The following is a 27,294-nucleotide window of genomic DNA, read 5'->3' on the forward strand; positions in this document are numbered from 1 at the left end:
CAGTTAAAATAAGACTAATGCTTAGCATATCAATATTTAAGCTGAATCTATTTTTATTAATTAGGATTTGAAGGTTGTCAGAAACCCACTGCAAATCGTCAATTACCTAGTACCTAGGATGTCCCTTATAAGAGTATCACATTATACAGACATAAAAAATTCAGAAATAAGGTGGAATGTGCAGGAAAATCTTCATTTAAAATTGAAAGAATGAAAATTAACCCTTATTCTTTAAGAGGACTTATATTTAACTTTATGCCTTTCTAGGTTTTAAAACTATTAAATACTGTACATTTCAGTTCTTTTTTGTTCTACCTAATCCAATTGAATCTACTTTAAATAGCCATAATTGGTGATTTTCTAGATCAAAGTCTTCCTCAGATCAATGAGCAGAGCTTGTCTATATTGATTACTAGCCATGCCTATGAAAATATCATTTGTTACCTCGGGAATGATAGTGGAATGAAGAGGCTAACACCAAATTGGAAGGAGATCAATGAGTTTCATGTAGATAAAAATAAGCATGTTACCTGAGAAGAGAACATCAATTTTTTATGGACCCTGGACCAAACAGCAAAGGAAAAAAGTGTCTAGTAGGTCAGTCCTCTGAATGCTCAGAATGTCTTCTTATTCATAGTGGAGCTTCTGACCTAACAGAATTTCATCAAAGAGAAAAGGAAAAGGAATGAAAAGGGTTGAGAATTCTTAATTTCTATTGATTGCTATACAAACATCTCTACATTTTGTTTCTTAAAGTCTAAGCCTCACATTCTCTACATATTTATGAAAAACAATCAAAATATTTGATTTTCCTGTAGAACTTAGTTTCATATAATTGTTCCATATCCTGAAAACTATGGCTTCTGCTGCATTAAAATAATATGGTCAAATAAGAGAATTATTAATTTGAAAAAAAAACTGGAACTAAGGAATCATCTGAACAAAATAGTAGCTTAAAAACAAAACTAAGATATTTGACAAAATTTTATTTTTCCTTGAATATGCTTATTGTCATCAGTAGGTTAAATTACCTCCAAATATATACTGTTAATACATCCCTACTATCCTAAATTCCTTGAATATGCTTATTGTCATCAGTAGGTTAAATTACCTCCAAATATATACTGTTAATACATCCCTACTATCCTAAATGCCCAGAAAGTTTTGGCCAAGTCAGAGTTGATGTGAGGGGCATAGCCAAGGTCTACTGTAGGAGTTACAATTACCTACAATAATCAGAAGTAGCAGATTTGGTTGAGAGCCAGGCAACCAGAGGTGGAAACTGCAATTTTAGTTTGTATGGCTAGGCTGAGGCTACTCACAAAAGGAAAATAACAAGCAGAACTTATGTAAGAGAGAGAAAATAGAAAATCAGGGATAGAACAAAGAGAACAGGGATGTCGGTCTGACTGAGAAGGATACCTAAGGGAAAAAAAGGGAATAAAGGTAAAGGATCAATCTTAGAGCAAAGGCCAAGACAGTTCCCAATGGGCTAACTAAGCTAACAGAGGCTTTTTGCCTAATGTCATCTTTAGCAAGATGATTGAGGAATTCCTTTAGCAGCCACTTAACTATCCTCTCAGATCTGTCCATTCTGATCGTACAGAGGTCTGTGATGTGTATTCTTCAGTCCAAAAGTTTTATGCCCCTATATCTAGAGGTCATTCCACTTCCTCTACAAACAAGGAACTTTCCCGGGGGCTAAATTCTCAAACTCTGTAATTGTCCATGGGGGTATAGCTCCAGAAAGTGGGAAGTTTATAGCATGTAAGAATCCACCACAGTAATCCCAAAATTGGAGTTACTGGCTTCCAGCATAGAATAAGATTGACTGGGATGCATATATGCAGTGTTTAATTTCTAGGATAGATTGTATTCCATGACTGATTAGTGTGGAAATCTATGGGATGTAAGTATTTAGGCAGAGACCACTCATATTTTTTGCTGTCATGGCCCCCAGTCTTCTTAAAAGCTTCTGTTCAAAGAGAAGTTGCCTAAGGCTCTTAAGACCAGGCATTGGGGAAAGCCAACAGACACAAAGGATTGGAACAGTTCAAACCACACGTCAAAATTAATGCAGAAAAATTCAACTCCAATGTAGGCTTGATGTTGAAGAGTCTTAACATAAGATTAGTTGATGGGGCATGGCAATGTGATTTCTAAGCAGTGGCGAGATGTCTCAACATTGGGTGAGTGAACCAATCACAGAAGATTATGTGAAGCATTTCAAAAATGTGATCAAGACCCAGAAATTAAAGAAACTAGTAATGGCCTGAGGGCCAGCTGAAGAACCTACAGCCCTAGCAGGCAACTGGAATAGAGTCAAAACCAGAGACCAGGTGAAAATGACCAGCCACCATTGGTCCTGAACCGGAAGGGAGTATATAGCCCACAGTTCCACTTAGATGTTCTGGACACATGTTCAGATCCCTCTCACTAGTAGGAAGGAGCTATGAGGTTCAGAGTGGGTACCTGGGAGAGAAAGGGCAAAGTTGGAGCTTTCAGGTAGCAAGTCTTTGTTGCTGAAAGCTAAGGCAGAGCCGTGTCAGGTGGGAGTGGAAGCTGGTGACTTGGAGGTTTCATAGCACTTATCAGAGACCCTGATGAACTATTTACTTTGCAGACCAGGAGCAGGACCAAAGCCTCTCAGCCAAGTAATCAATGAAAGACTAGAGGTACACCGCGATACTTACAGACTGCTCAGCAGTGCATGTGTTGGATGGGTTTGTCCAGGATTTATACTTTCTTTGTTCGTGTCTGTGTTTCTTAAAATACCTTCAGTGAACACTTACTATTATAATAAGAAGATCTGACTTCAAATTGTACATGTTTTGAAACAATCTTTATTACACTAACTGGATAAAGAATGAATACGTCAGTTAACTGATTATTTCCTCACCGTGGAAAGAGCACACTTCCTGCCTTTTCTTCACTTTCTCCAAACATATAGACCATTTTGACTAGAAAAACATTCTGGAGTAGACTCTTATAAACAGTTTGTGCATGATGACAGACCTAACTGATCAACTGCTAGTTTAAATTTATTCACTGAAGTAACAATATGAATAAGATAAGTGTATAAATGTTATTGTTCACCATGGTGCTAAAGTAATATTCACAGCAGGAAGAATTATTAGAAAATTATTTGTGTAGAATTTAATTTATATTTTGGGTGAAAGGAGAAAAAACAATAAGTAGCTGTGTAACTTTCTGTAACTTAATTGCAGATATCTGTATATAATAATATGTGTGCAGTGCTATTAAATTATAACATTAAGAAAAAACAAAACACTTGTAGAAATTCAAACAGATTACCTTTAGCAGCAAGAGTTATAACAGATGATGAAACTCATGATGTAAATACTATTCTGATTAATTATGTTTCCAAATTTTTCATGCTATTAGCCAGTTTGAATCTTTAGTCACTTAGATGTTGCTTTGGTAAGCCTTAAGAAATTATATCAGTGATAAAACATGCTGTCACCTATGTGAAAACTCTAAAATTATTCTGAGTGATTAAGTAAGATTTGAAGCCTGAACAGTGCTGGTTATCTACTCCTGATACTTTAGTCACTTTCTGACTTTCTGACTCATATTTTCAAAGTGCTATTTCTCCCTGTGTGTAAACTATTGACCAAAAGCCTATTGGCCAATGCTCATTGCACCCCCTGATCATCTCATCATTGTCTTATAACTTCAAGCTATTTCTTAACTGTTAAATATTCAGAGAAGTGGGTGTTTTTTTTCCCGGTTACTTCACTCCAATTTCATCTCCACAATTCAGTTATATTTAATTTAATTTTTCTCTTACAGTTTTATTGAGATATAATTGACATACAGCACTGTATAAGTTTAAGTACAGCATAATGATTTAACTTACACACATTATGAAATTATTGCCAAACTAAGTTTACTGAACATCCATCATCTCATATAGATACAAAATTAAAGAAATAGAAACATTTTTTTTTCTCTGTGGTGAGAGCTCAGGAGAGTTAATAACTTTCATATACAAAATAGAGCAATTTTAATTTTATTTATCATGTTGTACATTACATCTCTGGTAATTATTAATCTTATAACTGGGAGTATGTACTTTGACAGCTTTCATCCAATTCCCCTCCCTCCACCTCCCTACCTCTGGGAACCACAAATCTCATCTCTTTTTCTATGAATTTGTCTGTTTGTTTGTTTCTTTTTGAAGTATAATTGATCTACAACACCATGTTAGTTCCTGTTCCATAACACAGTGATTTGATATTTCTATACATTTCAAAACGATCACCACTATAAGTCTAGTTACTATATGTCACCATACAAAGATATTACATAGTTATTGACTATATTTTCTGCACTGTACATTTCATATCCGTGACTCATCTATTTTACAACTGGAAGTTTGTACCTCTTAATCTTCCTCACCTATTTCTTTCCTTCCCCCCTACTCCCTGGCAACCACCTGTTTGTTCTCTGTACCTATAACTCTGTTTCTGTTTTGTTGTGTTTGTTCATTTGTTTGTTTGTTTTTTAGATTACACATGTAAGTAAAATCATACAGCATTTGTCTTTGTCTGACTTATTTCACTTAGCATAATACCCTCTACGTCCATCCATGTTGTCAAAAAGGCAAGAGTCCATCCTTTTTATGGCTGAGTAATATTCCATTGTATATATATACCACTTCTTTATCCATTCACCTATTGATGGGCACTTAATGTAGCTGCAACCATTTAATCCTTTTAAAAGAATTTAACTAGACCATGGAGAGGGGAAAGGCACTAAAATTGTTGATGGGAATATTTATTGGAAAAAATCTTAATTGGGAAGGCATTAGGGCAATTTCTATCAAATGTTCAAATGTTTTTACCTTCCAACACAGGATTTCTACCTCCAAAAATTTATGCTACAGGTATACACACTTACCTGCAAAATAACATATGTAAAAGATTGTTGTCAATTATTTTTAGTTGTAGTATCATCTGTAACAGCAAGATATTGGAAACAACCTATAAAGTGAAATTATTTCCAAAATACAATGCTGAGTAAAAGAGTGAAGTATAGACTAACATGCACAGACTGTGATAATTAGTATTTACAAGGACAGAAAATAATATATATACATACTGGTTCATATACACATAAAATATCTCTGGAATAATACACAAACATTGATAACATTGGCTGCTTTCAGGACAGGGAATTGGATGGGGCAGATGGGATGAGTGGGAGACTTTTCACCATATACCTTCAAATACCTTTTGAGTATTAAATACAAGAATGTGTTGCCTATTTGATAAATAGATATATATTTAAACAAAATTTGAAGTAACTCATCTTGGCAGTAATTAGGTAGCTAAAATAATACTTGGATAATTGAATGATTTGGAGGAAGAATGCACTGTGCATGCCTGAATATAAGAAGAGATTCCCATCTCCCCCGTTTTCTTTTTAAAGGAGAAAATTAGTTGATTTACATGTAAGCACTTATAAAATATCTCACACTGTAGGTGCTTTCCCAGTTACCTTATTTTGAACATCAACATTCTCTTTGCCAAGTCGCTTCATTTTTTTAAAGATCAATGCTATCGTTGCATGACCTTAGAGGTTAACTGATGGGATTTTTATAAACAAAGAAACAGAAATTTAACAAAGTTTTATTTCTCAATAGGTATTGGATCTGGTTTAAAAATGATGTACTTTAAGGTTTGGAGATCAAAACAACAGTGAAAAATATGTCTGAATGTTAAGCTCAGGGGTTCTTTATCTTTTGCAATATACTTTCCAGGGACAATTCACACAAGAATGAAAAAAGTGCTGTACAATCATAGGTGAATCTAAAAATAATATTCTCTGGAAAAAATTTGTTTAAAAACTTTAAAACTTTCCTAGTGATGACTAAGAGACTGAGGTCAAAGATATAGTGAAGGATTTTTAAAAACAATCATGGAATTAGAGTGGAATAAAGCAATATTAATAATTACTTTATTATTTTACATAATATAAGTTTTTAATATGCATAAATAAGGTAATTATTTTAATTTTATAAGTAGACATTTGACTACCTCACTTGCATCCCTAAGTATTTGTATGTTCAAATTGACTGAAAACAATCTTTAATTGGATCGTCTCTTGGAAAAGTGGGGAATTGCCTTATTTCATGATCACCTTATATTTGGTAATGTAAGATATCTTGAACTTTCCCAAATAAATTTATTTACAACAGTTTCCAAATCTGAAAGTGAGATTCCTTTTGCTTTGTGCTTTTCTAACCATATACCTTTTAATGTACTGTTTCAGATTCAGACAACTTTTATTCCATAGCACTATAAAGTAACTTGTAACTACATAGATGGCATAAAAACAGGTAAAATTGCCTTTGAATCACATTATGTAAGACGCATGACAAACCAAGGAGTAGATAAAATCCAAAAATAAAATCATTTTAATAAAAGGTTAGGTCTCTTTGAGATTTTATTTCCTGCAGTGTCAGGAAGACTACAGAATAAAAGCCTTTCTGTTTCATTAGTAAAAACCACTGTATTATCACGGAGTTTGCAAATTATCCACAGCTACTTCAAATAAATACTTCTTCACAGTGCAGCACTCTTAAAATATTTTGGGTAGTCTGAACAAGTCAAATGAACTCATGCACCCATGGGAAAAAAATGCATGAAAGTTGAAAACACAAACACTACTGTGGCTTATGGAATTTGTAGTTTAATGTAAACAGGGTGGCTGAAATGCTAATCTTTTATTTATTTAAAACAACGAGGAAGGTCATGAAAATAATTCACCATACTGATTCTGGCATGTAAGGGAAAAGTGAAAACGCTGTCAGCAAAGAAAGGAATGTTAATACAAAATTAGTTTGCTGGATTCAGCTCATGTTGTTTACTGTAGTTTTGACGGTGAGATCGCTCTTTTTCATGAAGGCTAAAAAGTGGTTTGTACGCTTTGTTTTATGAGTGATGCCTATATAGAGGGTAAGGATTTAATATAATTTTTAAGCCTAAAATTGGTACTCATGGTGAACTAAAACCATAAATTTTAATGAATACGTTTTTAAAGGACACATTTTCCTGTATATTGTAAGATCGTCGTTTACATGTAAATAAAAATTAAATTAAGCCATTCATTAATTTGATTAGGAATTTTCAACAAAATTTCCCTATTATTTTGGTGGAATTCCTGTACTTAAGGCTTTTTAATGAAGGTCACATGAGCAAATCTTGTTTTGTCAGGTGGATGGTCTACGATATACAGAGCCTTGATAGAAACCAGCTGCAATGACCTGACATTGGTTCAGGCTGAAAACTCAGACAGTGCAAACAAATACTATATCTTAGCTCAAAATACTCGCCACATCTGCCAACAATTAGTTCTATATCAAACCTAGAAGGGGGCAACGAAAAACAGGATCAGATTTCAGAGAAAGCAAATAAACAAAGGGCCCTGCATCATTAGTCATCAAATGGTTGCAGAGGTACTCAATTTCTAGACTAAAGCTCAGGCTGTCAATCCTATGGATCAGCAGATAGTGTTAGTTAAGAGAGTTGCAGGGACGTTGCAAGTTGATAGACTAATCAGGCCATTGACTTATGGGTGCCACCCAACAACTGTTTATTATTCTAGATAGCAGAGACCATCCAGAGAGGTTAGAGCACTAACCTTCAGCAATGGAAGACTTAAAAAGCATTCAGATGTCATCTACTGACATTTCTGGTCAAGATTTATGACACAGTTCTAGGTGGCAATAGATAAGAAAAAAGACCGATTTTTCCTGCTGTCCTACTTTCTCCCAGAAATTCACTTTTCTAACTCTCCTTTTAGCCTTCCTTCAACTTTTCTAAGACAATGGGTCTATTCAGGATGATTTTAAAATTTTGACTCTAAAATGTGACTTACTGGATGGGTTATTCCTGGTATCATGATTCATTTTGGTGGCTTTTTTTGTTCACTTTCCAACCCAAGAATTGTCAGTTTCCCCTATCTCATACATGGCTTCTTGGTCTCCCAGTCTGCTGAGGTGGTCTTAATAGTTATAAAGTGATTGGAGTAGGAACCATAGAAACACTCTATGCCCCTGTCAAGTTGGCTGTCACTGTTGGCTCTCCATGACTTAGCACATTGATGGGCAGATACTACTCCAGATACTGAATTTTAGGCTTGCCTTCCAACCAGAGTCAGTAACTTTCTCCCCTTCTCCCCTCATGGTAGATACCCATCTTAGAGAGCTGAACTGCTGGATGGAATAGACCTACCCAGGGTAATGGGCTTTTCCCACAGAGTTTCTCCCATCACTCTGTTCCTTCCAGTAAACTTTTCTCTTCCTTTTTCCCTGCCTTATAGTTCATCACTTTTTCTGGAGTGTTAATCAACAAATTCACTGTTAAGTCTTATCTCTCTTATTTCTTTTTTTGTTTAGCTATGTATCAGAGATATCGGAAAATGAAGGACAAGATAGAGGAGATAGATATATAGATATGTATCTCTATATATCTCTATATATGTATGGAGAGAAAGAGAGTCATATGTTGGATTACATTATCTGCAGAATGTAGGTAATTGAATTGGGTGGGGAAAAAGGTTTATTAAACAAATAATTCTTTTAGATCCAATCAACGTTTATTCAAGAACATTATTTTAAATATTCATTAGTAATAAAGCAGAAAAGTTTGGCTATAGAGTCTCTTCAATATAAAAAGAAGATGGACTTTTCTACTCCTATATTCCACTTGAAAGAATAATTTAATTAAAAGGTAAAGCCAGCAGGAACTTTATAATCTGCATGCAATGCAGGATATTATATAATGACCTTCATTTAAAACCCAAATCATTAAAACTAGTAAGTCTAACTGGTGACAAGGGAGATTTCAACATCTGGCCCAACAGCTTAAAAATATGAATAAAAATCATAGCTTAAATGAATCAGTCCATTGAGAACTTATCGCAAAGTAAAATGAGAGAAGAAAGTTACCTAGGCAATGAATCCTTCTGCTGCACTATTTTATCTTTTGACATGTGCTTGTTTTTTCTTCTCTCTTTTTTTCCCCAGAATTTTCTCCTCTGCATGAAATAAACCCAAATCTATTTCCTAGGAAAAAATTATTTTAGACAATTTGGATGCACCAGAGAAAATAATCTTTAGAGGTGGCTAAATAACTTCTTATCCACCCCAACCTCATTTGTCACATAATCTCCAGGGAAGTGAGCATTTGAAATAAAGTGGGGGAGCTGCAGCCCCATAGAAGAGCAGAGAGAATTGACTGATAACAATTTCTGGACATTTTTCAGCAGTAAAACACTAGCTAGAAGCTATGAGTTTCTTTTGTGTAACGTATCTTTGTTTCGGCATTGACTTCATATGATGTGACTCTTTAACACATATAGGATTAGATCAACATTTAAATGAAAGCAAAAATATCTTTTAGTTGTTGAAATTGTTTCTAAGCTTTGGAGCAAAGCAGCATAACTAAGTGAAATTTTTATTACAATTATATAGGTGATACTTCACATTCACCAAATTCTGTTTCCATACTTTTTCTTTCAGACTTTTTGTATCTGTTCTTTGTCTGTTTACTTTCTCATGTGAGTTATTACCCCAATTTCCCTTTGTCTCCTCCAGTCCTGAGTTCCCAGGTGGCAAACGATACCAACTTTTCTTCCTCATGATGATTTCCAGAAGTGAAAAAACGAAATCCAGAACACACTGTCTTCTTAGGAAACATGATGCCAGAGTTACTAGAAGAAAGATGAAAAGTAAGTCAAAGTGATTATTTGATGTCGTGTAAAAAAAAAAATTGTCTTGAGTTTATTACAACCTTTAACAATTGACTATGGCCTCACTCAGAAGCTGAATGTGCACTAAAACAATAGAACAAAGAATAAAATATATCCTCAACCTCTGAATGTATTTATTTATAAGCAACAACCAGTTTGATTAGTTATTTTAGCATAAACTTACTAGCCGCTCTTGTTAACCAATAATTTAGTCATATAATTAGTCAAACTAATTGCTCAAACAGAATTGACTAAACAAATCAATTTATAGATATACTGGATATGTGGCATTAATGTAGTAAAGGCTAGTAAGTAACCTTAGAAAGGAAAACGAGACAATAGGGTAGAGGGAATTGTCTTTATCAAATCATTGTTCTATCTTTTCACTATTGAAAATAGGTTTAATTGTAATAGAAAAAATACTTACTGAGTTAGGAGTCTAAAGACTGAGTTGTAGTCCTTGGTCATCCTCCTTGTTTGGTCATGTTAGAAAAAGGATGTGTGTACTTTCTGGTCCTCATTTTTTTGTTGTTGTAAAAACATTATGCTAGCTAGATCATCTTATTCTCACTATCTATGGTTGGATGTGATGCTAGGTCTGGAATACGTGTCCCAAAGGACAATACAAATATGAAGCTAGACAGGTCTTTAAGTCACTAAATTTCAATGAATATGTATTACTAATTAATGGTATTGTTATTAACATTTCATAATGCAGCTAAAAAGGGAATAAGCTTGTAACTAAGTGAAATATGAAATGATTACCAAAGACATTTGATACTACATAGTACACTAATGGAATTTCTCTTGTTAAAACTAATCCTCATAAATTGTTTTTAATAATTGCCTGGATTTTCAATGACCCTGTTTTACAACAAAATAATTAAAGTTTAAATTAGCTTTATAACAATAACCTTAGGAGACACATAGCACAACAATCTATGTGTCTTTGCTTTACTCGGCATTAATTTTAAAATTTTGTTATTTTAACATTTAGTTTCATAGTATATTAAAGCATGTACAGATGAAACTTGGTATGTTACTTAAGAAACAGTGTGAAATCCCGTGATCCGGGGACAACTTCCCCAGGAGAACACACAGCGCGCCTCAGGCTGCTGTAAAGTCACGACGCCTCTGACGCCACAGGCTCGCCCCGCCTCCTCCGTACCGTTCCCTCCCCCGGCCTGAGTGAGCCAGAGCCCCCGAAGCAGCTGCTCCTTTAACCCCGTCCTGTCTGGGCGGGGAACGGACGTCCTCAGGCGACGTACATGCAGAGGCGGGTCCAAATCCAAAGCTGAACGCTGGGAGCTGTACGAACAAAGAAGAGAAAGGGAAATCTCCCCCAGCAGCCTCAGAAGCAGCGGATTAAAGCTCCACAAACAACTTGATGTGCCTGCATCTGTTGAATACCTGAATAGACAACGAATCATCCCAAATTCAAAAGGTGGACTTTAGGAGCAGGATATATTAATTTCCCCTTTTCCTTTTTTTGTGAGTGTATATGTGTATGCTTCTGGGTGAGATTTTGTCTGTATAGCTTTGCTTTCACCATCAGTCCTAGGGTTAGGTCCGTCCATTTTTTTTTTTTTTTTACTTAAAAAAATTTTTTTTCCTAATATATGCTTTCTTAATAATTTTTTCCGTATTTTCTATTTTTAGAAATTAAAAAAATTTTTAATAAGTTTTTTCATATTTTTTATTTTAAAAAATTAAAAATTTTTTTCTTAATAAATTTTTTTCTTAAAAATTTTTTATTTTTTACTATAAAAAATTAATAAATCTATTTTTAAAAATTAAAAAAAATTTTTTTCTGAACACATTTACTCTTAATAATTTTTTTTCTTATTTTTTATTATAATAGCTTTATTTTATTTTATTTTATCCTCTTTTTTTCTTTCTATTTTTTTTTTTCCCTTATATTCTGAGCTGTGTGGATGAAAGGCTCTTGGTGCTCCAGCCAGGCATCAGGGCTGTGCCTCTGAGGTGGGAGAGCCAACTTCAGGACACTGGTCCACAAGAGACCTACCAGCTCCACGTAATACCAAACGGCAAAAATCTCTCAGAGATCTCCATCTCAACATCAAGACCCAGCTTCACTCAACGACCAGCAAGCTACAGGGCTGGACACCCTATGCCAAACAACTAGCAAGACAGGAACACAGCCCCATCCATTAGCAGGGAGGCTGCCTAAAATCATAAGGCCACAGACACCCAAAAACACACCACCAGACGTGGACGTGCCCACCAGAAAGACAAGATTCAACCTCATCCACCAGAACACAGGCAATAGTTCCCTCCACCAGGAAGCCTACACAACCCACTGAACCAACTTTACCCACTGGGGACAGATACCAAAAACAACGGGAACTACGAACCTGCAGCCTGTGAAAAGGAGACCCCAAACACAGTAAGATAAGCAAAATGAGACGACAGAAAAACACACAGCAGATGAAGGAGCAGGGTCAAAACACACCAGACCTAACAAATGAAGAGGAAATAGGTAGTCTACCTGAAAAAGAATTCAGAATAATGATAGTAAGGATGATCCAAAATCTTGGAAATAGAATAGACAAAATGCAAGAAACATTTAACAAGGACGTAGAAGAACTAAAGAGGAACCAAGCAACGATGAAAAACACAATAAATGAAATTAAAAATACTCTAGATGGGATCAATAGCAGAATAACTGAGGCAGAAGAAAGGATAAGTGACCTGGAAGATAAAATGGTGGAAATAACTACTGCAGAGCAGGATAAAGAAAAAAGAATGAAAAGAACTGAGGACAGCCTCAGAGACCTCTGGGACAACATTAAACGCACCAACATTCGAATTATAGGGGTCCCAGAAGAAGAAGAGAAAAAGAAAGGGACTGAGAAAATATTTGAAGAGATTATAGTTGAAAACTTCCCTAATATGGGAAAGGAAATAGTTAATCAAGTCCAGGAAGCACAGAGAGTCCCATACAGGATAAACCCAAGGAGAAACACGCCAAGACACATGTTAATCAAACTGTCAAAAATTAAATATAAAGAAAACATATTAAAAGCAGCAAGGGAAAAACAACAAATAACACACAAGGGAATCCCCATAAGGTTAACAGCTGATCTTTCAGCAGAAACTCTGCAAGCCAGAAGGGAGTGGCAGGATATACTTAAAGTGATGAAGGAGAAAAACCTACAACCAAGATTACTCTACCCAGCAAGGATCTCATTCAGATGTGATGGAGAAATTAAAACCTTTACAGACAAGCAAAAGCTGAGAGAGTTCAGCACCACCAAACCAGCTTTACAACAAATACTAAAGGAACTTCTCTAGGCAAGAAACACAAGAGAAGGAAAACACCTACAATAACAAACCCAAAACATTTAAGAAAATGGGAATAGGAACATACATATCGATAATTACCTTGAATGTAAATGGATTAAATGCTCCCACCAAAAGACACAGACTGGCTGAATGGATACAAAAACAAGACCCATATATATGCTGTCTACAAGAGACCCACTTCAGACCTAGAGACACATACAGACTGAAAGTGAGGGGATGGAAAAAGATATTCCATGCAAATGGAAATCAAAAGAAAGCTGGAGTAGCAATTCTCATATCAGACAAAATAGACTTTAAAATAAAGACTATTACAAGAGACAAAGAAGGACACTATATAATGATCAGGGGATCGATCCAAGAGGAAAGTATAACAATTGTAAATATTTATGCACCCAACATAGGAGCACCTCAATACATAAGGCAAATACTAACAGCCATAAAAGGGGAAATCGACAGCAACACAATCATAGTAGGGGACTTTAACACCCCACTTTCACCAATGGACAGATCATCCAAAATGAAAATAAATAAGGAAACACAAGCTTTAAATGATACATTAAACAAGATGGACTTAATTGATATTTATAGGACATTCCACCCAAAAACAACAGAATACACATTTTTCTCAAGTGCTCATGGAACATTCTCCAGGATAGATCATATCTTGGGTCACAAATCAAGCCTTGGTAAATTTAAGAAAATTGAAATCGTATCAAGTATCTTTTCCGACCACAATGCTATGAGACTAGATATCAATTACAGGAAAAGATCTGTAAAAAATAAAACACATGGAGGCTACACAATACACTACTTAATAACGAAGTGATCACTGAAGAAATCAAAGGGGAAATCAAAAAATACCTAGAAACAAATGACAATGGAGACACGACGACCCAAAACCTATGGGACGCAGCAAAAGCAGTGCTAAGAGGGAAGTTTATAGCAATACAAGCCTACATCAAGAAACAGGAAACATCTCGAATAAACAACCTGACCTTGCACCTAAAGCAATTAGAGAAAGAAGAGCAAAAAAACCCCAAAGCTAGCAGAAGGAAAGAAATCATAAAGATCAGATCAGAAATAAATGAAAAAGAAATGAAGGAAACAATGGCAAAAATCAATGAAACTAAAAGCTGGTTCTTTGAGAAGATAAACAAAATTGATAAACCATTAGCCAGACTCATCAAGAGAAAAAGGGAGAAGACTCAAATTAATAGAATTAGAAATGAAAAAGGAGAAGTAACCACTGACACTGCAGAAATACAAACGATCATGAGAGATTACTACAAGCAACTCTATGCCAATAAAATGGACAACCTGGAAGAAATGGACAGATTCTTAGAAATGCACAACCTGCCGAGACTGAACCAGGAAGAAATAGAAAATATGAACAGACCAATCACAAGCACTGAAATTGAAACTGTGATTAAAAACCTTCCAACAAACAAAAGCCCAGGACCAGATGGCTTCACAGGCGAATTCTATCAAACATTTAGAGAAGAACTAACACCTATCCTTCTCAAACTCTTCCAAAATATTGCAGAGGGAGGAAAACTCCCCAACTCATTCTACGAGGCCACCATCACCCTAATACCAAAACCAGACAAAGATGTCACAAAGAAAGAAAACTACAGGCCAATATCACTGATGAACATAGATGCAAAAATCCTCAACAAAATACTAGCAAACAGAATCCAACAGCACATTAAAAGGATCATACACCATGATCAAGTGGGGTTTATTCCAGGAATGCAAGGATTCTTCAATATATGCAAATCAATCAACGTGATACATCATATTAACAAATTGAAGGAGAAAAACCATATGATCATCTCAATAGATGCAGAGAAAGCTTTCGACAAAATTCAACACCCATTTATGTTAAAAGCCCTGCAGAAAGTAGGCATAGAGGGAACTTTAACATAATAAAAGCCAACATAATAAAACCTCAACATAATAAAAGCCATATATGACAAACCCACAGCCAACATTGTCCTCAATGGTGAAAAACTGAAACCATTTCCACTAAGATCAGGAACAAGACAAGGTGGCCCACTCTCACCACTATTATTCAACATAGTTTTGGAAGTGTTAGCCACAGCAATCAGAGAAGAAAAAGAAATAAAAGGAATCCAAATTGGAAAAGAAGAAGTAAAGCTGTCACTGTTTGCAGATGACATGATACTATACATAGAGAATCCTAAAACTGCCACCAGAAAACTACTAGAGCTAATCAATGAATTTGGTAAAGTAGCAGGATACAAAATTAATGCACAGAAATCTCTTGCATTCCTATATACTAATGATGAAAAATCTGAAAGTGAAATTAAGAAAACACTCCCGTTTACCATTGCAACAAAAAGAATAAAATATCTAAGAATAAACCTACCTAAGGAGACAAAAGACCTGTATGCAGAAAATTATAGGACACTGATGAAAGAAATTAAAGATGATACAAATAGATGGAGAGATATACCATGTTCTTGGATTGGAAGAATCAACATTGTGAAAATGACTGTACTACCCAAAGCAATCTACAGATTCAATGCAATCCCTATCAAACTACCACTGGCATTTTTCACAGAACTAGAACAAAAAATTTCACAATTTGTATGGAAACACAAAAGACCCTGAATAGCCAAAGCAATCTTGAGAACGAAAAATGGAGCTGGGGGAATCAGGCTCCCTGACTTCAGGCTATATTACAAAGCTACAGTAATCAAGACAGTTTGGTACTGGCACAAAAACAGAAATATTGATCAATGGAACAGGATAGAAAGCCCAGAGATAAACCCACGCACATATGGTCACCTTATCTTTGATAAAGGAGGCAAGCATATACAGTGGAGAAAAGACAGCCTCTTCAATAAGTGGTGCTGGGAAAATTGGACAGGTACATGTAAAAGTATGAAATTAGAACACTCCCTGACACCATGCACAAAAATAAACTCAAAATGGATTAAAGACCTAAGTGTAAGACCAGACACTATCAAACTCTTAGAGGAAAACATAGGCAGAACACTCTATGACATACATCACAGCAAGATTCTTTTTGACCCAGCTCCCAGAGAAATGGAAATAAGAACACAAATAAACAAATGGGACCTAATGAAACTTAAAAGCTTTTGCACAGCAAAGGAAACCATAAACAAGACCAAAAGACAACCATCAGAATGGGAGAAAATATTTGCCAATGAAGCAACTGACAAAGGATTAATCTCCAAGATTTACAAGCAGCTCATGCAGCTCAATAACAAAAAAACGAACAACCCAATCCAAAAATGGGCAGAAGACCTAAATAGACATTTCTCCAAAGAAGATATACAGATGGCCTACAGACACATGAAAGAATGCTCAACATCATTAATCTTTAGAGAAATGCAAATCAAAACTACAATGAGATATCATCTCACACCGGTCAGAATGGCCATCATCAAAAAATCTAGAAACAATAAATGCTGGAGAGGGTGTGGAGGAAAGGGAACTCTCTTGCATTGTTGGTGGGAATGTAAATTGATACAGCCACTATGGAGAACAGTATGGAGGTTCCTTAAAAAACTACAAATAGAACTACCATACGATCCAGCAATCCCACTACTGGGCATATACCCTGAGAAAACCATAGTTCAAAAAGAGTCATGTACCAAAATGTTCATTGCAGCTCTATTTACAATAGCCAGGACATGGAAGCAACCTAAATGTCCATCGACAGATGAATGGATAAAGAAGATGTGGCACTTATATACAATGGAATATTACTCAGCCATAAAAAGAAATGAAATGGAGGTATTTGTAATGAGGTGGATGGAGTTAGAGTCTGTCATACAGAGTGAAGTAAGTCAGAAAGAGAAAAACAAATACAGTATGCTAACACATATATACGGAATCTAAGGGAAAAAAAAGCCATGAAGAACCTAGTGGCAAGACGGGAATAAAGACACAGACCTACTAGAGAATGGACTTGAGGATATGGGGAGGGGGTGGGGTGAGATGTGACAGGGTGAGAGTGTCATGGACATATATACACTACCAAATGTAAAATAGATAGCTAGTGGGAAGCAGCCGCATAGCACAGGGAGATCAGCTCGGTGCTTTGTGACCACCTAGAGGGGTGGGATGGGGAGGGTGGGAGGGAGGGAGATGCAAGAGGGAAGAGATATGGGAACATATTGTATATGTATAACTGATTAACTTTGTTATAAAGCAGAAGCTAACACACCATTGTAAGGCAATTATACTTCAATAAAGATGTTAAAAAAAAAAAAAACAGTGTGAAATATGTCATTCAGTAGGTAAATTTAAGTTACTTTTTGGCAACTAATTTCCTGGACATTGTTTAATTCGGCAAAATAACAGATAATGAATTTAATTCGATGTAGTGATGAATAAACACTAAAATATCTCAAACGTTTTTAAAGAGTACTATAGTGCATACTATCCTGATAGTTAACTATGTAAAGACTGGCAAAGATTTACCTGACACCCTGTACTGATTTATTGAATCATTCACTAATTCAACAAACATTTAGTGAAGAAAATTTCCAGTTTTTATCATTTACTAATTTAACCCAATAATTTCACTGAACCTCATTTTTCTCTAATTAATAATCCCTAACTCATATGGTTGCTGCGTGGATTGAGAGGAATAACACAGTAAAGTCAGGACAAAATAAAGTTTTGTTGAACTAAATTATCATTTTCTCCATCCTATCATACAAAGGTATTGTCTTAGGGCTTTAAGATTCACATGTGAAACACCATTCCTGCCCTTAAGAAGTCTCAAAATGAGTGCATGGGTCTATTTATTTTGGGTGTGAGAGAGAAACAGGGCAGTATAGTGATGTCAATGAATTGATAATTACTTTGGGAACCCACATTAATTGTGGAGATGAAGAATTCTCCAGACTGAGGTACATTTTGGCCTAGACTTTAAAGAAAAAATGAGATTTTCATATCAGGGGGCAGAGAGAGGAATATTACCAGGAAGAAGGAACAGCATGTGAAAGGCACAAATTTGGAAAAGTGTCTGAAATAACCAGGAAGAGGTGAGAAATTCAGTTTGGCACAGTGTGTTGTAGCAGAATGATACAAGATGGCACATAAAATGGGTGTGTACCTGTTATAAAGATCTTTGCATGGTGATCTAAAGAATTTGGAATTTATCCTATAGGTTAGCCCAAAACTAAAGGAGATGTTTTTGGCAGGATCAGTTTTGCCTTGAGAGATGTTACTTAGGCAGTAGAGTGGAGGATGAAAGGTCAGGAGTGAGAATCTTATCACTAAAGTATGAAAAAGGAAGTTGATGTACAGACATGGAGACATCAGAATAAAGGAAGTAGTTTAGAATCCATGGGGATGTCTGGGATAATCTTGGAAAAATAAGTAGAACAGGATTAGAAAAGGAGCAAAGACAGAATCCTATGAATGAACAGTATTTCAGGAGTTCAAGGAGGTGACAGATGACACAAGATAGATTGTTCAGGAAGAAAAATTTAGAGAGAGTCAAGGTGGGTGGGATCAAACATCTCCATCCTCTGAGGCAGGCACAGGGAAGGTAAGTGGCCCCATGAAGGAAAACAATTTCTTTGCTAATGACTGTATTTATTTACTGATTATTAAATCACTGATCTGATTTAGTCATTGTCACACCAAGAGTTAGGCACAGGGGTTTCAATTGCCTAAGGAGAAATTAGAAGCTAAGAAATCTTCAAAGGTTTGCCCAAGATCCCACAGCTATGTGAGGTGCAATAGGAAAGTGTAGCAGCAGGAGGATAGTAAGTTGAGTGAGTTCTTCCATGGACTTTATTTTCTCTGTAAAGACTGGAATGTGGAAAAAGAGAATTCAAGAATAAGGTATACTTTGGAAATAAGCTATCTAGAATGTGAAAGAGACTTTTCCAGAGAAAGTAAAACACTGCTGGACCCTGTGGAGATGGGAAGCTGTAACCTCAACAGTAGTACCAGTTTTCATAACTGTGGTTTTCTGCAGCAATGTTTGCCTTCTGAGAGCAGAAGAGAGAATACACTCATGAAGGTTGTATTTCATCAGTTTTGCTCTGTTGGGGGATTTTCATGGACTCTTTAGGTCAAGGTCATAACATGAAATGCTTATAGGAGTTTGCTAAGCAACTAAAATTCGAGGCACTTGGCCATTGTCTCCCTGGGGAGGATGGAGCTCTGAAGAACTGAAAATTTAAAGGAGTTTCAGGTACGTGGACCCTGCAAATTATTGCCATGAGGAAGCCTGGGTCACAAAATATCAGATCTTCAAATTTTTCAAAATAGAATGGAAATGCAGATTTTAACATAAAGTCTAATTTTAAAATATTGGCTCTTTAAAAGAAAAACTATATTTCATAAATAACCTACAGCCCTAGTTTGTGACTTGTACTTGAAATGACTCTCCTTGTGAACTTGCAGAGGCTAATTGTATATAAAATCCACAATTGTTTTTATAGTTCCGTATGCTCCATTCATATGTTAGTCCTAACAGAATAAAGTTTCACCCAAGATTTGGACACCATTCAGAAAATATTTAAAGAACTTCATTTGATGACTTGGCTGTAACCAAACCTGAATCCAGAGACCATTTGGGAGTTGGGATGTCATCACAGTTTCTGTTTCCTGTATTCTGGTAAATCACATTGAAACGGAAAGACATAACTAGTCAAGGTTTTCCCATGCTCTGCACAGTGACAGTCTTCTGGGACGCCTAGGGAAAAACATATTTTAAAACAATTGAAATTTTAGCTTGACATTTCTCAAAACTTTTTCTTATATGGGTAATAAAAAGCTGAATATATTATACAAGATAACACTGAGAAGACTAATAAAATGTTTTTCTCATCTTCTACATGCCATCCATGTGCTATATGCTAGAAACACAGAGGTTCAAATCACTATCATCTTTCCCTGGGACTTAAAATAGTAGAAAAAGCACAGATCAGAACTGAACATTCTCCAAGTCTTGTCACTTGCATACAAATGTACAGATGACATAGCACTACTTAGAGTAAATCTGGAGCAGAAATAACTCTGGCTTCTGACTGATTTCAGTTTCACTTGTTCCTGGTTTAGAGATAATAATAATAGATTAGTATTAAATGGAAATAAGTCAAGGTCATGGTTTTTTGGTCATAAGTGAAATTCATCAGCCTCAGCCTTTTTTCCTATATCTCCTCTGACTTCTGCTGAAACTTTTCCTATTCAGATGACTTATGTGGAGAATTTGAGTAGTATTTCTGTAGTAGACTTCAATACGATATTCAGTCCTTAGTAAGAAAATTACACTACCTGTCAAATTTGATGTTCAAATGCTACCATGCCTTTATGGGACAGCTTTCCTCTCCTTTGATATTATATGTTTCCAGTAGAGCAGACAGATTTGTTTCAAGTTGAGATGAGACATTCATTATTAACTCAAAAGGGTTTCATTGGCTGATTAGTTTGCTCTCCGGTCAAGTTCTGAACACTCACATTTCTTTTAACTATTTTTGATCCACTAATAATTTCTTTTCTAATAGCTTCAATTTTTCTATCTTCCTATAACTGGAAAGTGTTTTTTAATTTCCTTATTTGACATAGAGAAAATGACACTTCCGGATCTTCATCTTCCCTTTATCTACGTGGGGATAACAATTATAGACAGAGGAGTTCTGTTTTTTTCTAAGATGCATAGGTTTTTGACCAAAGACACCATTTGTGATCACAATAAAACATGACTAGAGATTCCTTTCCCATAACCTGGTGAAAGACAGTGACATAGATCAGGGGTGGGAAGGGGTGTTCTTAAAGTTATTGGATGGCACAATGCCATGCTGTCAGGAAGGGTTGCTCAGGCATCCTCGCTGTGTCTGGTGGCAGTGTGGTGATAACTCATGTATGGCAGACAGAGCTATGACCATCTAAATTGACCAACGTTTGAGCTATGGTAAAGGCAAGGCCCCAGGACAGAGTGTCCAGAAGAACCTCAACTGATGTGAACAGATGTGAGGCATGACTAGTACAGTGAGCTATGAATTCTGTTTGGCAGGATTCCCTTTACTAACCCTTGGTGGCTGTGTGAGCTTGGGAATGTTATTTACATTCTGTGACCCAGTTTTCTAATTTGCTTAATGATAACAATATTTCTCACACAAAGTCCGTATAAGGGTAGTGGTGAGAAACAAAATGTCATTTAAATTCACAAATATTTACAGATGCTGCTATCTTCCAAGGGGTTACATTCTTTTTTCCCTTAAAAAAGTTTTCTCTTTTGCCATTTGGTTGTAAAAAATTGAGCCTGAGGACATGTGTGGGAAGACCAGGATTCTATAGAGTAGGGAGAAGAATGCTAAACTGCTCTGCATGAAAAAGTAAAAATTGTGAAATTTCTGGGAAGAAGAGATGGACCTGGGAGAACCTAAAGTATGAAGAACCCAGCAACTGGGGTGTAGGAGGGGTGTGGAACCTGTGATTAATGAGAATGAACGAGAGTGAAAAATATGTGCTCGGATTCAGACTCTGACTCCAGACTGCCTCCTTTTTACTTTTTATTAGCTCTGTGAACTTTGGGCAAGTTTATTAGCTTTTCTGTACCTCAGTTTCCTCATCTGTAAAATGCAGGTTATAATAAAACCTACTTCGTTGAATTGCTATGAGAACTAAATAAATTGATATGTGAAAAGTTGAGACCCATGCCTGGCACATAGTGTTAGATGTGATGCGTAATATGTTTTCCCAAAGTCCAAATTATTAAATTTAGAATGATACCATGGTGACTAGGAGTGGGGAAGGGGATGGTGGTGAGGTAAGATGCAAGGGCTGGTTTCAGCAAGACAGTTCAGGGAAGAGTTGACCACTGCTGGCCTGGGTAAACACAAAGCCCTGTGTTATTCCTAATCTTTTGTCAGATAATGGTTGCATCAAACCGCACAGACACATATCTCAACGACAAGAAATAATCGTCAGAGACAATGCAGTCTGAATCTAGACCTGCAGTGCCCCATGGAAACATAATATGAACCACAAATATAATTTTAATGTTTTGAGAGCCACATTTTAAAAAGTAAAAAGAAACAAATGACATTTAATAAATATTTTACTTAACACCATACCTGAAATTAATGATTTCAATATGTGATCAATATAAAAATTATTACTGATATAATTACATTCTTTTTTTATATGCCAGGTCTTCCAAATCTGGTGTGTGTTTTACATTTACAGCACATTCTCAATTCAGGCTGCGCATATTTCAAGTGTTTAGTAGCCACAAGTGGCTATTGGCTGTTGTACTGGACAGCACAGAGCTCATTTAAGGAAGAGAAATATACCCAGATGTCTTTTTTTTTTTTAAGTATTTTAACTTTATTTATTTATTTTAAATAATTTACTTATTTTGGGCTGTGTTGGGTCTTCATTGCTGCGCGCGGGCTTTCTCTAGTTGCGGCGAGTGGGGGCTACTCTTCATTGCGGTGTGCGGGCTTCTCATTGCAGTGGCTTCTCTTGTTGCAGAGCGCGGGCTCTAGGTGCACGGGCTTCAGTAGTTGTGGCACATGGACTCAGTAGTTGTGGCGCATGGGCTTAGTTGATCCGCGGCATGTGGGATCTTCCTGGACCAAGGATTGAACCCGTGTCCCCTGCATTGGCAGGCGGATTCTTAACCACCACCAGGGAAGTCCCCCGATGTCTGTAAGTACATAAAAGATCTACTACCGCTAAATTCTCTCCAGTCAACAGAGCTTTCAACCCCTTCATGCTTGTCATCTGGGTACAAGAAGATACAACAGACATTTTAAGACTACTTTTCTCATACTTAGAACAGATAAATTCTGAGGTAAGCTCCCCTCTCCACTTTATTTTTTTTCCAGTTACATTTATATACAACTGAGTTGAATTTATTTGAAGCATCAAGTCATGCACATGTTAGTACAAGATCTGATTACATTTAAATATGCCTGCACTAATCCAGAGTTGAGACATAACAGTACTTGAGTAAAATCTTTGTAAATCTGCTTCCCTAAACTTGGGATACTGTGAGAAACAATTAGAAAAATGCAACATTATCCTTAGAAATTGTACATGTTGAAGGAGTGGATATTAAACAAAAGTCTGTCAATGACCATAAGTACAAACTAAATACTAAAAAAATTTTTAACCAAGTAAGAAAAATATTCTTGCAAAAATATCTAGATTTGCCAAAGATTGTTTCTTGTTAAAGCAAGATACTTTATGACATGCCCAATTATTTGTTATATGATTTCTGTGCAAATCTTTATAATTGGACAAAGCCCCAATCCTAAAATGTGCCTCTCTAAATTTATCCAGACTCAGTCAGAAGAGTCCATTTGAATTTGTTGTTTTACATAAACAACATTAGAATCTATATCTAAATATCAATAGGTCTCAGTTCACATGTATGATGATATGTGTGTGTGTGTGTGTGTGTGTATGCAAACTAATTATAAAAAACTTTAAAAATATTTAACCGTGTTCCTATTAGGCAGAAATTATGTTTCAAGAGAACATTGAAGTACAAACATAGGTTATACTATAGAAGATTTGACAGCACCCCAAGCAGCTAGTCAATAAAAATGAGAAATAAGAATCTGTAAGCAGCCACATTATCTCAGAACTACAAGAGTCCTTTCAGGAGAGTCGATCTAAACCCAAAGGTTAGGTAACTGGATTAAAGTCTCACAATTATTATCAGAATCAAGAATAAATCTAGATTTCTTACCTAGTTTCTCTAGAGATTTTCCAAGTACATTATTACTGCTCAAAGAGGAGTGACTAATTTTGAGCAAAGGAACTGACCATCTGGACAGTTAAGGAGAAACAGTTGTAAACAGTCTCTGTTCAAAACAAATGCAACTCTTTGGACATTGTTTCTGTTTATTTCTCTTCTTATGGAAATAAGATAATGTATATAAAGTACTTAGCAAAATGCCTGGTCCATAGTTCACACTTGATAAACTATTATTTTTATCATTGTTAGCCTTGCACTGGACTTTTCTACATCAGAGATGTATGAATGATAATACTCATATGCACGGATCTTCAGTCTTGAAGGACAACAGCATATCTATTTGTGAAATAATCTAAAGCCCTGTAATGGGTGTCATTAAATCTTGTCTACCTGAGGCAGTATAAATCATTCGGGTAAATGAACCAATTAAAAACCAATTACCGACACCGTCTGACAGTGGAAGATTGAGGAATGGAGGGAAAGGCTGAGATGGCCTCCCTGAAGCTGGTAGGAAGGCTCTACCCCTGAGGTTCCAGGGAATGGATTTGACAAGATGGTTAGATTGTGGCTGTTCTTCTCAGAAACATTGACTCCTGCATTTCTTAAAAATAAATGCTTGCTGGCTAGCTACAAAAATGAGCTGCATTGAGTAAATGATCATGTACATGTTGGCTCTCCATTTGATATTTTATTCATTTGGTTTGAAATTTACTTGGAGCAAATAATTTTCCTCTTAAAATTGCCTGGATTTGGGTCTCTGATTTAAGATCTTCAAATCAGTACAAGCCGTAAAATTATGACTTCATTTTCAAGGTGAGAAAATTTGGTTAAGTCAGATGGGCAGTCTTAATGGAAGCTGAAATCGCCATTTCAGTGGCAAATTTATTTGATACAGCTGAGAGGAAATTGAACAGACATTTTGGGGTGTTTTTTTTACAATAGGCCAATACTTCATTGTTTCACATGGATTTTTAATTTTTCATATGTTGGCTATTTGCAATGGCACAAAACACATTCATATACTAGCCATAAATAAATGTAGAAATCATCTTTGTTGTCATATGTAAGAAAACCAGGTCAATGTTTTCCCTTCATATATATAAAAAAGAAAACTTTAGTCTGCTTTATTATTGATATGTAGTTCTAAGGTCCTATGCTTTTATCTGTACTTTCTCCATTTCCAGTCATTGTAACATAATGACAACAGGAAAACACTGCCTGGGTTTTTCTCCTACATTGTTTTTTCTGCACTCTACACAACTGGATCCTTAATGTGCGTGTATTGCCTCTCAACACTGCATTTTATTAGCATCCTAATAATGACAACCATTCCTCTAAGGCAGTGGCTCTCAATCTCTAACCCACATTAGAATCATCTGGGGTGCTACTTTAAGGATGTTCCTTTCACTCACCAGAGATTCTGATGTCCTGGGTCCAGGGTGGGGCCCAGGAATATGCACTTTAGCAATCACTCTAAGTGGATATGATGATTTCCTATAGAAAAATGTGGTTCTTAAATGAGTCCATCCTGGCTTTCTTCCCATTAAATTAATAAATCTACTTGGTGTTTGTTACTCTCTCTGACCACACAGTTTAGACTATCATTCTTGTCTAAATTGACCACACCGATCATCCACTGACCATTATCCTGATTTAGTGGAATTGGTCTGGTTGTTGAAAACATGTGTTCACCAGAGCTCTCGGTTGCAGGTATAAGAAACCCATTTGAATAAGCTTAAATGCAGCAAGAAATTTATTGGAAATTTACCAGGATATCTTATATAACCAAGTTCAAGAAAGTGCAGGACTAATCTCCAGGATGGCTGGTCCATCATCGCCTTTGCTTTCCTCTTTATGTTGGCTTTATCTTCTTTTGGTGCAAACTGACATTGCAGAGTTTGGGAACATGGTAATGAACCACTCAGGGTTATACTTCTCATACATATAGAAAGTACTGGCTAACATTACCTATGGTCCAAAGTAAAAAATCCAGAGAAGGGCTCTGACTGGTCTAGCCTGAGTCAGGTGTTCCTTTCTGCTTTGAGGTATAAGGCCAGTAACACCATGTCGTCTCCCATTCAAAACACAAGCTTGGACTCAGGGCTGGGTCAAGTGTTTCCCAGAAAACTAATGGTTCTTCACTCAGAGAAGAAATGGATTCTGAGTAGCAATAGATGATCACTGTATTTTTTGCTACATAGGTATTATGAAAGAGTCCATTATCTAATTGGCCCCTACCCTTATTGCCTGGATGAGAAGGACTAACATCCAGAGAATGTGGCCCAAGAAAGAGCCATCTTTCTCCATGTTTTCCTACTTCAAAATTCCCTTTTCTGCTCTCCATTTCTAACTCACTCACACGTGCACACACTCATATACACACACTTATGCACTAATAAATTCAATGATGAATTAAAAAATTTTCAGCATTCTAAATCCTTATCTCTTTTCTGTCTACCATATTTCACTTATATTTTCATTAAAGGTATTGATTAATTTAATTAAGCATTCTCTGTCAAAACTAACTACAAATTTTGACAGAGAATGCTTCTCATCTTCTGTTTCAAAAATATCTTGAGAGTGATAATTTTTATAAGCTTCCATCTTTATATTCTTATTGAGATGTAACTGATACATAACATGGTGTAAGTTTAAGGTGTACAACGTCATATATATTGTAAAATGATTGCCACGATAAGGTTACTTAACACATCCATCACCTTACATAGTTACCATTATTTGGTGAGAACTTTCAAGATCTATGCTGTTAGCAACTTTCAAGTATACAATAGATTATTGTTAACTATAAGTCACCATGATGTGAATTACATCCCCAGAACTTACTCATCTTATAACTGGAAGTTTGTACACTTTGACCACCTTCACCCATTTTTCCCACCCCACCCCTGCCCCTGGCAATCACCAATCTACTTTCTGTTTCTATGAATTTGGTTTTTTCTTTCTTTCTTTTCTTTTTTTTTAGATTCCACATATAAGGGAGATCATACATTGCATAGTTTTGTCTCTTTTGTCATAGATTAGTTGACCATATGTGCCTGAGTTTATTTCCAGGCTTTCAGTTCCGTTCCATTGTTCTATGTGTCTTTTTCAATGCCAGTACCATACTGTTTTGATTACTATTTGTAGTATAGTTTGAAATCAGGAAGTGTGATGACTCCATCTTTGTTCTTCTTTTTCAAGATCACTTTGGCTGTTCAGGATCTTTTGTGATCCCATGTGAATTTTAGGATTTTTTTTTCTTTTTTTGTACAAAATGTCATTGGAGTCTTGATAAGGATTACATTGAATCTATAGATGGCTTGGGGCAGTATGGACATTTCAACAATATATTCTTCCAATTCATGAACATAAGATATCTTTCCATTCAACTGTGTCTTCTGTCTTCAATTTCTTTCATCAGTGTCTTAGAGTTTACAGTGTAGAGATCTTTCATCTCC

At 35.9% G+C, this 27,294-nt stretch overlaps 1 long non-coding RNA gene across 1 annotated transcript in view; it reads left to right on the forward strand.

Annotated features, from left to right (window-relative positions):
- LOC118900963 overlaps positions 1-27,294 on the forward strand; it is an 88,175-nt gene that overhangs the window by 9,316 nt on the left and 51,565 nt on the right. The window contains exon 2 of the long non-coding RNA XR_005021259.1: positions 9,626-9,759. This is a non-coding gene — a long non-coding RNA (uncharacterized LOC118900963). The remainder of the gene's footprint in view (positions 1-9,625; positions 9,760-27,294) is intronic.

The sequence above is a fragment of the Balaenoptera musculus genome, chromosome 9 (assembly GCF_009873245.2).
Source record: "Balaenoptera musculus isolate JJ_BM4_2016_0621 chromosome 9, mBalMus1.pri.v3, whole genome shotgun sequence".
Lineage (NCBI taxonomy): Eukaryota > Metazoa > Chordata > Mammalia > Artiodactyla > Balaenopteridae > Balaenoptera > Balaenoptera musculus.